This window comes from Topomyia yanbarensis, chromosome 2 (genome assembly GCF_030247195.1).
Source record: "Topomyia yanbarensis strain Yona2022 chromosome 2, ASM3024719v1, whole genome shotgun sequence".
In the NCBI taxonomy this organism is placed as follows: Eukaryota; Metazoa; Arthropoda; class Insecta; order Diptera; family Culicidae; genus Topomyia; species Topomyia yanbarensis.
This window is the reverse complement of record NC_080671.1, coordinates 42,782,172-42,794,576: the sequence shown is the minus strand read 5'-3', so window position 1 is coordinate 42,794,576 and position 12,405 is coordinate 42,782,172. Positions and strand designations below refer to the sequence as shown.

Below are 12,405 nucleotides of genomic sequence, written 5' to 3'. Positions count from 1 at the left end.
GGTGCAGTGCTTGTGGCCAATGTGCTACCAGAATCAGGATGCATGTTTGCGGCCGTAAGAAGATGTGACGTGGTGGGCACTGCTGAAATTGGAAAGCAAACACAACATTCTGTGTCGGCCAGGCTTACGGTGGATATGTTTGTGGCATTTTCCAGGAATGTAAACTTCATTCCAACCAAGCGGGCGGGCGAACGAAAAACATGTTATGTTTTCCAGTCACACACCGGACCCGGAATGTGTGCGGCTATGCAACGTGCCCAGATTTCAATATGTTTTTTTAATCTGTGCAATTTTCACTTTTTTGTATGATTGTATGAAAAAGCGATACAAATTCATGTTACTGAATATTTAATTTTCAAGAACCTAGCATAACAAGATACTAATCTTAAAATGACCTTTGTGCACCAACAGAAGTCGGGTCAAAAGACGTCACGATCTAGATTGCTTTTATCCACTCGAGTCAGACTAATTTGCATCTCGAAGAGTTCCTCTTGATTTGCCACAACTCCAGATAATACGAGACCCCTCACTGCGTTCGTGCATTGTCCAATCGATTTTCTCCTCTTCCTCCATCGTGGAAGCCTCTTTCCGCCGTCGTCAGATGGTCTTTTGTGCAGAATGTAGTCTACAGTCGAGACCTTTGCACCACTTTGTAGGCTATCCAAAAGGAGAGCGACAGAGAGAGAAACTCATTTCCCGGGTGGACCTCGAATGACGCTGCTGGTGTAGTTCTGTTTCAAGATGAATTACTCTTCAAACATTCTGCTGGGAACCGCACCGTTGCGCCATTCCGACCCCGCTCGCTGGAACTGCTCTGATCGGTGCTTAATTTATGCACTTTCGAACGCCAGGTCTTCGAATACGACAGTGCATCAATAAGCCGTGGCGTGCTCTCGGTAATAAGGAATGCAAATGCGCTTCTTCTCGTTCCGTTCCGATGGATGGGTGTGATTCTGATCGCGTCTGGAAGATTACAAGGAGGCAGCACGGTGCAAATAGGTCTAGCAGGACACAGGGCCTAATGGTTCGTTCCCTGTCAGGGAAGATAAATTAGCATTGTGCTGATGCTAATGAAAACGAAATCAATATTTCAATCCGGTCTGCTGAAAATCGGTATACATACCTACATACGCTGGAGGTTTGTTTGCATTTGCGTGAAATCATTTGTTTTTCCAGTTCCGAATGCAATCAATACTGTACAAATGTGTATGTATAGCGTTACTCAAGAATCCACAGAATGCAGAGTTTAAGTGTAAGTTAATCGATTTTATAACCGCTACACCTAGCACTGAATTCTCTAATAGGATATGATGCAGTTTATGGGCTGAGAGATTCATGTCTGTTGCTACGATCCCGTGACAGCGAGAATCCTCTCTGGTTGGGAATCAAGAATACGATGACTAGCTTGTTATTTTGTGTGGTGAACAAATATTATTGATAGTGCCTTTTGACCTAATATAACCAGTTTGTTTTCAGACAGTAAACTTATTTTCAAAGCAAGTCATGGATTTGCGTTCTTATTTCGTCGCGTCATTATCTGGCAGACCGACTTGGCTACCAGATAGACGCTAAAACAAATCACTACTTGCATTCACAAGCAAACAACATGTCGCGGATGATACCTCGCAAGTACAGAAGCTCTGATTGCTAATGCGATCTCATCAGCAAGCAGAACTTCTGTGATTGTGACATACCAACAGTGACATGTTGTTTGCTTGTGACCATAAGTAGTGTTTCGTTTTCGATTCATTCGTCTATCTTATCATAGTGATGGGGAAGCACTTTTATTGACCGTCAAAGTCTGAGCTGGCTAAAGGGAAGCATTCAGTAATAAAAACATCTCAACACTGCCTTTATTGCTTACAACAAGGCAGTCATGACTAATCCACGTGAAATGCCTCGGCCATGCATTTTTTTAAATAAAGCTATTGACTCATATCGGAGCTCACAACTCGCGATATATGTGCTGCCACTTACTCTGACAGTTGGTAACATAGACCGAAACAATGCGACATATTTTCCGAATAATTAGTGATCACCTTCTGATGATTTCAAAAGCGTTGTATCATATTGTATCAGAGATAGGCATCAGCTCATTATGGTCAGTGATGCAAATACTCATCGCATCATTTAGGGAAGCTTGAGTATATATGTAGTACAAGTCTGCGTATTCTGAATGCAGGAAACCGGCCAACTTTTGCGAGGTCTGGGAGGGAGGAGGTATAAGACATAACCATTTGTTCTAAAAGAGTTTCTCATAAGCTGGGCTAAACAAGCGGCCTTTAACACGTAAAAGACAATACAATTTTCTCCTTAGAGCAGAAAAATAGTTTTTACCTCTTTTTTCTCCACATCTCTATGGTGCATTGGCTTGGTAAGCAGAACCAAGTTTCGGTTCCAATAATTCTCAACTGCTTAATCAAAACTCCTTTTCTTGCGTGACATCACGCGAGACTAGAGGTTTGATCAGAAGCACAAATAGTGTCCGCGTCTTTGGACCTAACGTCAATCTGACGCTAGCTTATTCGTGTCACTAAGTTACTGTCGGATTCTGATGAGATGAAGTTGAAACCTAAATTCCATAACTAATTTTCCTACAATTAGTCAACTAGACATCTTGGAGAACGTCGCACAGAGGAGCAACTAGAACAAATTCCTGGCCAATAACCAAATTTTTTTTTCGATTTTCTCCTTCGTTATTCGTGTTTCTCAGCAATGGCTGAACCGATTTTACCCAAACCAATTTTAAATGAAAGGCCTCTCACCCAGACAGAACGCTATTAAATGGTTTTTGATTCTGATATTTAGTTTCCAAGATATCCAGATTTCCAAAAATCGCGCTTTCTGTAGTTTTTTTGTTAAATTTGCTGCCGAAATTGATGACATAACTAAAAAAATTATATATTTTTAGAAAGCTTATACACATACCTTTCCAACAAACTGTAGATTGTTGAAATTATTATCAAAGGAATTATTTAACATTAAATGCGGACGAAAGATTTTTATCATTTCCCATAGCCAGAAATAAGATCAAAAACATTCAATGTATTATTACTGCCAAAACGGAAAATTTTAGGTCTATACTATTTTCGGAGCATTTAAAGCGTACAATATGCTCTTTCTTTTGGTATTGTGATTTTACTGAATAATCCCCCTAAGAGTGAGATATTGTCATAAATTTCATTGGAAGTGATTGTATTGAAATACTGCCTTCAGCAAATTTGTAGCTCTTACTATTGCGAATAACTTTACTGAAGACATCAAATACATATTTCGAGTACTTTAAAAGTTATAACTTGTTGTTTGTGGATTACCCTTTGTCGCCTATTTATTGTTCAATATAGTAATAATCCATTTAAATGAGCCAAATATTATTTCGACAAAGCGAATGTCGTATTTAATTTTTCAATGTACAACCGCTAGAATAACCACCGAAAAATTCCAAGTTGTCTAGATGAAACTTTATTACTTATAGGTGCGAAAATTTTCATTTGCGCGAACCTTCTGACTTGTAATCATCGGATCGATCTGAAACATATCACGTGAAATGAAAAACGAGATGAATAACTCCAAGCAGTGGTGTAGCCAAGAGGATGCTGTGGGGTTTAACCACCCCCCCCCCTAACCCAAAAAAAATGAATTGAAGTTAAAAATTTATTGATACTGACTGATTTAATTCAATATTACAATGATAATTATCTGATCAGTACATTGATAACCTATTGTTTGAAACATCATGAGGACCTTTGAAAAATTGTGGGAATGCGATCCTGATCTGTAACTGATTTATTGGTCTTGATCTCACAGTTGTCTAATAACATCAATATCAAATACTTGCCCAAAAACGTTCCAATAGAAACTCATTCCAGAGTTCTGAAATCAATCATAATCGTAATCATCATATTGAGTTCAGTTTTGAAGGGGTGTACTGTAATATTGATTAGGGTCTTTTTTTAATAGGAAGCGAAACTGGAATTGCTTTAATGTCTATGAAACTTAAAATTGCTCACCGAAAATTTGCATAACTTCCAACATTTACTGAAAATGTTTTTATTTTGGGAATGCGTCGAGTTGAGACGAAAACGTTATAGAATTAATAACGAGAAAACCACCTACCAATAGTAGGGGAACTAATAAAAAATGACGTTTTCCGTCCCGCAAATTTCGCAGGTTTAGTATCTTCAATGAATTTTACAAACGGTAAACAACACATCATTTGATAAAATAATTTTGGCGTTATATCCTCTAAGAAGGATTTATGGCGAATTTACTCTTCAAACAAATTTAGGTCCAGACTTAATGTCTTCAGTAAAATTTTGGAGAGTGCTATTACAAACCACTTTGCTGAAGGCATGAAGGCTCCATGTGTTCAAGGTATTAACATATTTTAGGCTATTTCTATTTAATTTTAAATTAATTATTATTATATTACTGTTTATGAAAAATCTCTTCTATTGTTTATAAACGATAAAATTTACATTTAATCCAAAGCTTGAGTTTGTGAAGCTCACAATAGAAAGTTATTTTAGAAAAAAACTAGATTTAGTAACACTTCGTAAATATCATTTTATAACTTGGTTTACTCCATATACGTAGTATTCATGCTTACAATAAAGTTGTTTTAAATAAATGTCTCAACAAATTCGCTAAAGACAGGAACTCTGTTACAATTTTTTGAAAAACTTATTCTCCATAATATTAAAACTTCAAAGATGGCGGTTTCGTAATTATGCCATTTAGACAGTAAGTTACATTTTCACCAAATCCCCACCAAACCGAATTTCTGACTACCCCGCTGACTCCAAATAAGTAGGAACAAAGTCGTTTGTAACTGTTGGTTCCATCATTTAGATTTTTGATGTAAATAATATGTGTTGTTTGTTGAACATTCACGTTTCATGTGCTACAATACACAACAGTAAGTAGGGAAGCTAAAGGGTAAAGGTACCGCTGTAAAGAGAGTTTGCCATCTTTAAGAAAACGTATGGCACTGATCGCGGATGGCGCGAAACTTCTAAAAATGGATTGCGGATAAGGAATTGGAGGGAAATGCAACCTGAAATTCTTATAAAAGGACCAGCAGTTCTCAGCTCTGGTCTCTTTTAATATCAGGCGTCCGTGTGCTGTAGTTTATTTCAACTGGTGAAGTTATGTTTATAGCCCCCCCCCCCCCCTTTGGGGCGGGAAGTTGGTTTAAATTGTTGCGATTCGTTCAGGTAGTTAAAGATTTACCCTGTGGAATTGATGGAGTTATTTGGCAACTTTGCGTTGCAATTTTCTTCACCAGGACCTCTTAGTGCCTTTTAGCGCTTCTTAGCACCATACACCAGCACACGGTTCGGCACGCGAATCCGGGAGGATTCCGCGCCTAATCGTAAAGGACCGTCGTTCGTCATCCGGCGCTGCGCGCCTCCGCTTCATACCCTCGGGCAAAGGCCTTAATCGAACAGGAGGGTCCCCTCTCGGTGGTGGCCATTGCGGTTAGACGCGGTCACGCCGATGCTCGCCAAGGAGGGAAGACGCCTGCCTGCATCCAAGCCAGCAACGCCCGCTGGTCCGTCCAACTGCCATCTGGATCACCATCGTACCGGGGCCTTCATCCGGCCAGTTTCACCGACGTCCGCGAGGGGATCTCGCCCGTCGGCATCGTCAGCGTCGCAATGCAATTCAACAGAAGCAGTAAAAGTACGGTACGTTGAGTGATAGCAGTAGCACACGCCACATTCTTAAATGTAAATTACACCCCACACGACACAAATACTTGTGAATAAAAGTTAAGTGCAAGAAAAGTGAATGTTCTTAGATCATTGTTCTTGATCCGCGTAGCCCTTGATTACCCGGTAGCTAGCCGACCCTGCGATACCAGCAAATGAGTCGGTTCTGCCGTATGAGCCTTGTTTAAACGTTCGGTACCAATTGGCGCCCAACTAAAAGTCCGCGAAAGGTAATCAAGGGTTCGGTAGAGTTCAAAAATCTAAGGATTTTTCCGACGGGAGGTGGCAGGGATTCGTGTAAAGCACGAATGTTTGTGCCCTTTCACTGTCCCACTGCTCCACAAGAAAAGAAAGTGAAAGTGACGATAAAACGCGATAAGAGGTCCTGAACGCAAAAGAGGACATGCTGTGCTTTTTAAAATCGTTTTCCGTGTGAAGAAATTCGTGGTTTTTGGTTTGCCTTGTGTGTCGTGAAACGTTAATTTTTGTTCATTCCATGATCAATCATAATTTTGCTTTACATACTTTACCAAATATAAATCAGATTAACAATAGCACAATTTTAATATACTCACCAGAAATAATTGAATCATTCGTTTTCGGCATTTTTGCTTGGCTCTATCCCGCTTTAGATCGGCACACAATAGAGCGCACCGATGATATAAATTGAACCTTAAAAATTGATCAGCACAAAAATGATCAGAATACGCAGATCGGTTGGATGATGATCAATCTACCTACGATCCATACCAATCTGCTAATCAAAATAAAATTGGAAGAATGCAATTGTGCATAGGAAGTCTTACTTCAGGACAGTCGCTCCCCGTTGGGTACTGATAGCAGTCCCAACCAGTGTAATACGCCCGGCTTCCATAGCCTGGGTTAATCTAGTAGTGAAATCGAACCTGGATGGTTAAATATTGAAACATACCGCAAAGATAATAACGCGGGGAATAGGTGAAGTTTTAACTGCATAAAATTTTGTCTAAAATGATGAGGCGGAGAATGAAGTTCGGACCATTTGAAAAGATAGGTTCGGATAGTTTAAAAAGAGGTTTATTTCAATCATTTACAGATATTTTGATGGCCGATCGGGCCAGACCGTAAGAATTGAACGGCAGGATCGGATGTTGGCTACGGTCAGAGGGTACGGACGAAGTTTCCAATTTTTCTCTGGGGCCGACGGTTTGGATCCTGTGATCCGTTTGTTTGCTGGTTGGTCCGATGGCATCATAAGTACTGTAAAGGAGAGAAAGAGAACAATTAGTTTGGAAAAGGAAGATGAACCGAACACGGAAGGAATTGAAATCTCGTCAGTTCGTGTTTCTTGTTCGTACTTGCCTTTTCTATTTTACCACGGGTATCCATAGTCGCACTGGCCGATCCGGGGAACGATGGAGGGGTTGAATGTTTTGCCTTCCATCCGAGCGCCGACGGTGGAGATGCGATGAGTGGATGGCTCACTAGGTAAAATTGGCAATATCTGTAATAGAAAGAATGGCTCAATTATAACATCCAATTTTTTAATTTGTGCACTTTTACTTACCTGTAGTGCATCTTGCAAGTCAAGATGGCTTCATGGTTGATCCCGGGAAGATTTGGTGGTCACTGCAGGTCAATCTTTCGCAGAAAGATTGCATCCTGGCAGCAAAACACCACCACTGTTTATGTCCTAAAAGACAATTTTTTAACAATGAACCGCTGTCGAAGGCTAAGTTTCGATATGTTCATTGATAATTTATCACTTACCTCGATTTTCGTTGAAAATTTGGCCGATTTCAACGATTATTGAACTGAAATTACACTTTTAGCACTTTCATCACTAAATAAACATTGAGCATAACGATATGCTCCAATGACATTGGTGTGACGTTTTGTAACTGACGTGAGAAACGTCAGGTTGCCCGCCGGTAGACTTGCCCGCCTGGGGGTTTGCCGTGGGAATCGAAAGTGATGTAAAAGTGTTGTACATACATGTAAATAGGGTTGTATACTATTTTGTTGCTAACTTTTGTAAATAGTTCGTCCAATTATTTAAGTATTGTAGTATTTTTTTTGTATAGTTGTTCTGTATATATAAATTTGATTTGTACATATTATGTTTGAATTTTTAATTTGTATATTTGTTATTTTAATATGTTTGTAAAGTATAATTATAGTTTCGCGCGTTGTAAATATTGTTTGTAGAATTGTGTGTTGCCTATTCACGAATCACTTTGAGCCGAAGATGATTTTAAGGAAGCATTTGATAAAAAAAAATGTTAAATCACTTCGTGTTTTCACATTTTTTCATCGGAGTAGTGGATAGTGTAACTGTTGGTTCCATCATTTAGATTTTTGATGTAAATAATATGTGTTGTTTGTTGAACATTCACGTTTCATGTGCTACAATACACAACAGTAAGTAGGGAAGCTAAAGGGTGCGTACCGCTGTAAAGAGAGTTTGCCATCTTTAAGAAAACGTATGGCACTGATCGCGGATGGCGCGAAACTTCTAAAAATGGATTGCGGATAAGGAATTGGAGGGAAATGCAACCTGAAATTCTTATAAAAGGACCAGCAGTTCTCAGCTCTGGTCTCTTTTAATATCAGGCGTCCGTGTGCTGTAGTTTATTTCAACTGGTGAAGTTATGTTTATAGCCCCCCCCCCCTTTGGGGCGGGAAGTTGGTTTAAATTGTTGCGATTCGTTCAGGTAGTTAAAGATTTACCCTGTGGAATCGATGGAGTTATTTGGCAACTTTGCGTTGCAATTTTCTTCACCAGGACCTCTTAGTGCCTTTTAGCGCTTCTTAGCACCATACACCAGCACACGGTTCGGCACGCGAATCCGGGAGGATTCCGCGCCTAATCGTAAAGGACCGTCGTTCGTCATCCGGCGCTGCGCGCCTCCTTTCCTCTTTTGGAAAGACCTGGGGTCTCAAGCCCAAATACATCTTTTGCATTTATACGACAATTGTCTATTGTGGCCGCAGAGGATCATATTTATTATGCACCAACAAAGTTTTAATGATTTTAATATTTTCTAAACAAATTTGGTAATATTATTGGTGCATTGAAATTCAGTGGTGATACAGAATAGGTGCCATCCAACATATAACTAATTTTCGACAAAAATCCATATGTTTTCATGGGCAGTACACTGCCCATGATCGCATATTTGTCCCGTTTTCTATGGGATTTCCTATCTTTATGGGACTGATTTGCGATCATGGGCAGTACAGTAATTTTACAATAATTTACAAGGAAGTCTAATATTATGCTACAATACAAAAACAATAAACTTTAATATATTTACTGTATATTTAAGTATAAAATGAACTCTTCAGTAAAAGGGAGAGGTTATGTTAAAAAAAACCGACTTAATCCACCTAACAGTGAGATGAGACATTTCTTATACATATCACTGTTTGAGTACTCATGCGAAGTAGAGGCCCAAGTAGAAGTGGGATGAAAACAGTTTTGAGTTCTGCACGAATAAAACCTAAAATAAACTGAATAAATTATAAAAAATCAATAAAGCAAATAAAATTTAAAAGTTCTAAAAGCAAAAAATGATAAATAGTATTTTGTGATATCCAACGGCGAAAACCGATCGGAAAGGTGAGTTAATCGAAAGCAAAGGTAGGATTCGAACCTGCAACACTTGGGACTCCGGCTCAATGCACAAACCCTTATGCCATTCCTGGGTTATGATGGCGTCGCAGGAAAAACAAATGATTATCGCATTGGCGACAGTGATCCTACCACTGCATATGTCGCCAATGCGATATTGACATATTCTTCCTGAGACGTCATCATAGCCCAGGGATAGCATGAGGGTTTGTGCATTAGGTCAGAGTCCGAAGTGATGCAGATTCGAATCGTGCCCCTGAGGTGGTTTCGAAGTAAAATACTTCTATCGTTTCAATACTGGATTCACCTTCGAAAATTTCTGCTGATAAATTTTCCCAGTTTTTACATGAGAATAATTTCCAATGAACTGAACGAAATCGCAATATTTTTGAATTATCTGATCGGAAATAAAAGCACGTGTTTTGTATTAAATTTTGCGAAATGTATAACAGCTATAAATAAATCAAAAACGGATTTTCAGAACGACAAGGAAAATGCGAAATTCGCAACCCCATTTCTGGCAGAGTCATCAAAAGGGAGCATCTAAACGTATCTTCACATACGAGAAGGTTATTTATATATGTCTCGCGGTTTCATTTTGTATCAGTCGCTGCTTACTTGCCAAACGAGCAACATGTTGACTGTGTTGTTCGGAGAGTACAAAAAGCGGTAGTCACTATGGACACACTTGCACGAAGTGATTCAATCAAATACGGGTAGAGGTGTCTGAGCGTGCCGGTTTTAACCATTCGGCGCTCGAATATTAAACGAGTAACATCATGGATATATCATCCGAACGGTACAATCATTCGTGTACATGCAAAGTTTCAAATCGCACAGCATGATAAAGAGCTCACGATAAACTTTGCACACAGCAAGCAAAGGGGTGCAAGTTTTAGACGGTATAACTGTGCACGAGATGTCTGGCGTCTACTATGGATTTTCGGCAGTGGAGGTATTAACTCGCACACAGTTAAATCGTGTAAAACTTGCACCTGTTTCCTTGCTGTGTGTACAGTTTGTCATCATAATTGTTTATGCCAAATAAGGGGTGAAAAATCAATTTCGCCTCGACTGTGTTTCGAATTTTATACAACCGGAAAGGAATTTTCGGATCACATTACTTGAAAAGAGGATCAAACCGGTGAAAGATTACGCCTCACTATAGAGATGGGCGAGTGAATCGCGAATTGAGAAAAAACGACTCTTGAAAAAGAGTGAGTGAGCCACGATTACTTTTTTAAACAGTTGCCATTTAAAAAAAATGCTATATTGCGACTTAGGGAAATTATAATTACAACACTTAGAACGAAATATTTTTTGTAAAAGTTGCGTAGTTCTGTATGCATTTACAGAGCCAGAATTCAATTTCAACGCCTCTTTCATTCATTCAGTTCAGAGGAAATATAAATATATTCACAAACACGTTGTATGTGAAGGTAGAATATGGCATTTTTTAAATTATAGAGCATAAGTGAACAGCGCAATCCTTGTCTGATGCATTTTGCCCTATAATCCCACTCAGAGCCAGCACAGAAACATACTTGAGTTTGAAACTGAAATTGAACATGAACCGAAAATAACTGAATGAATGCATTCCACCGAACTTTTGAAGCATGATGTTCATAAAAAATGTTGGCAAATGGTGTTAGTTAGCTGTGAACTTTAATCACATAAAAATAAATAAGCGCAATGACCACACGTACACTTATTTGTATATACGGAATCAAAATATCTACTCCAGATCAAAATCAAACAGATATTAAATATCTATTTCATTTTGATCTTGAATAGATATTTTGATTCCACATAATTTTCTTTAAACTTCCCAAATAAATAACTAAATCGATCAAGAGTTGATTCTTTTTTTCGAGTTTCGAGTGAATTGGAAATGATTCGCTCATTAAACTGAAACGGTTTGCCTATTCCACTACACCAAAAAAGGAGTCTACAAGCCATTCTTCCATTCGAAATGCACTCGTAAATCAGAACAATTAATCTGATTTCCTATCGAAAACATTATTTCTGTAAACAGAATGTGACTATGTCTGAGAGATTTTTTTAAAATAAATTATTTCAGTATTTTTATTGATAATACCAAAATACCGAAACACGTATACGAATTTTCTGCTTTTGCCAAATGAATTGTTAAACTATCATTAAATGCCCTTTTCAGGGTTACCATATGAGAATCCACATGTTTGAATATATTATATTGCTTAAGTACTATGATAGAGAAATAGAGCTATGGTATTGGAAGTTTGCATTGGATTTTTCCCGAATGATGACATATCGCCAGGAGCGAGCGCATTGTATATACACATACCATATCAAAACGAGCATTTTAAATAGTTAACAATTCTTCATACCTTTTGATTTTGAGTACCGCACAAAAAGCAGAACGCAGTCGAGTTTATGGTTCCAGCAGAAACGATGATACCGCTGTTACTTTATATAGTTGTACAGTACAATACATCAAATTCAAACATCATAAATAACAAGTGAGAACCATATTTGTAAGCCTGCCATCGTACATACCAGCTCGATTCCGACTACACTTTCAGCTTCGCAGCAGCACAGACAATTTGGTATTCATTCAGGCAGGTTATGGATTTACGTTCGCCGGTGATTCCCAGTACTTTTTGCCCGATGCAATCAAATCCGGAGGATGATAAAAATAATACAATATAAATAAAGCCCCCGTGTTTTTCTCCCAGTGGCGTTGGATAAACACGTCGTCGATTCGCCGCACTACTCCTCCACGCTAATCGTACCGGTCAAACCGACCAATCCGCGGCGGTTCCCTGCGAGAACTGAGCGGTCGCCGTTGTTTTCAGTGACAGTTGATTTGATTTATCGTTTCCAGACATGCCACACATAGCCAGTGGGCCGGCTCGTCCAGGGCATTATTTTCCCATAATGAACAGTCCAGTGATGTTGTTGGACTGCTTCCGAGGAAAAGTTGCTGGCAAATGTTTGCTCCTTCATTGTACACATTGTGTGTTTTATCTCGTTGGCAGATATGTTGAACTAGTTTCATAGAATAGTGTTATGAACGGTTTTTAATGTATGTACAGT

General features: G+C 38.9%; 1 long non-coding RNA gene across 1 annotated transcript; it reads right to left on the bottom strand.

Annotated features, from left to right (window-relative positions):
• Window positions 1–7,061: 7,061 nt before the first annotated feature.
• Window positions 7,062–7,736, bottom strand: LOC131683486 (uncharacterized). Its single transcript, XR_009304528.1, has 3 exons — window positions 7,464–7,736; window positions 7,261–7,386; window positions 7,062–7,197 (listed from the first exon to the last, which is right to left on the bottom strand). It is a non-coding gene; the product is annotated as an uncharacterized LOC131683486 (long non-coding RNA).
• Between the last annotated feature and the right edge of the window lie 4,669 nt (window positions 7,737–12,405).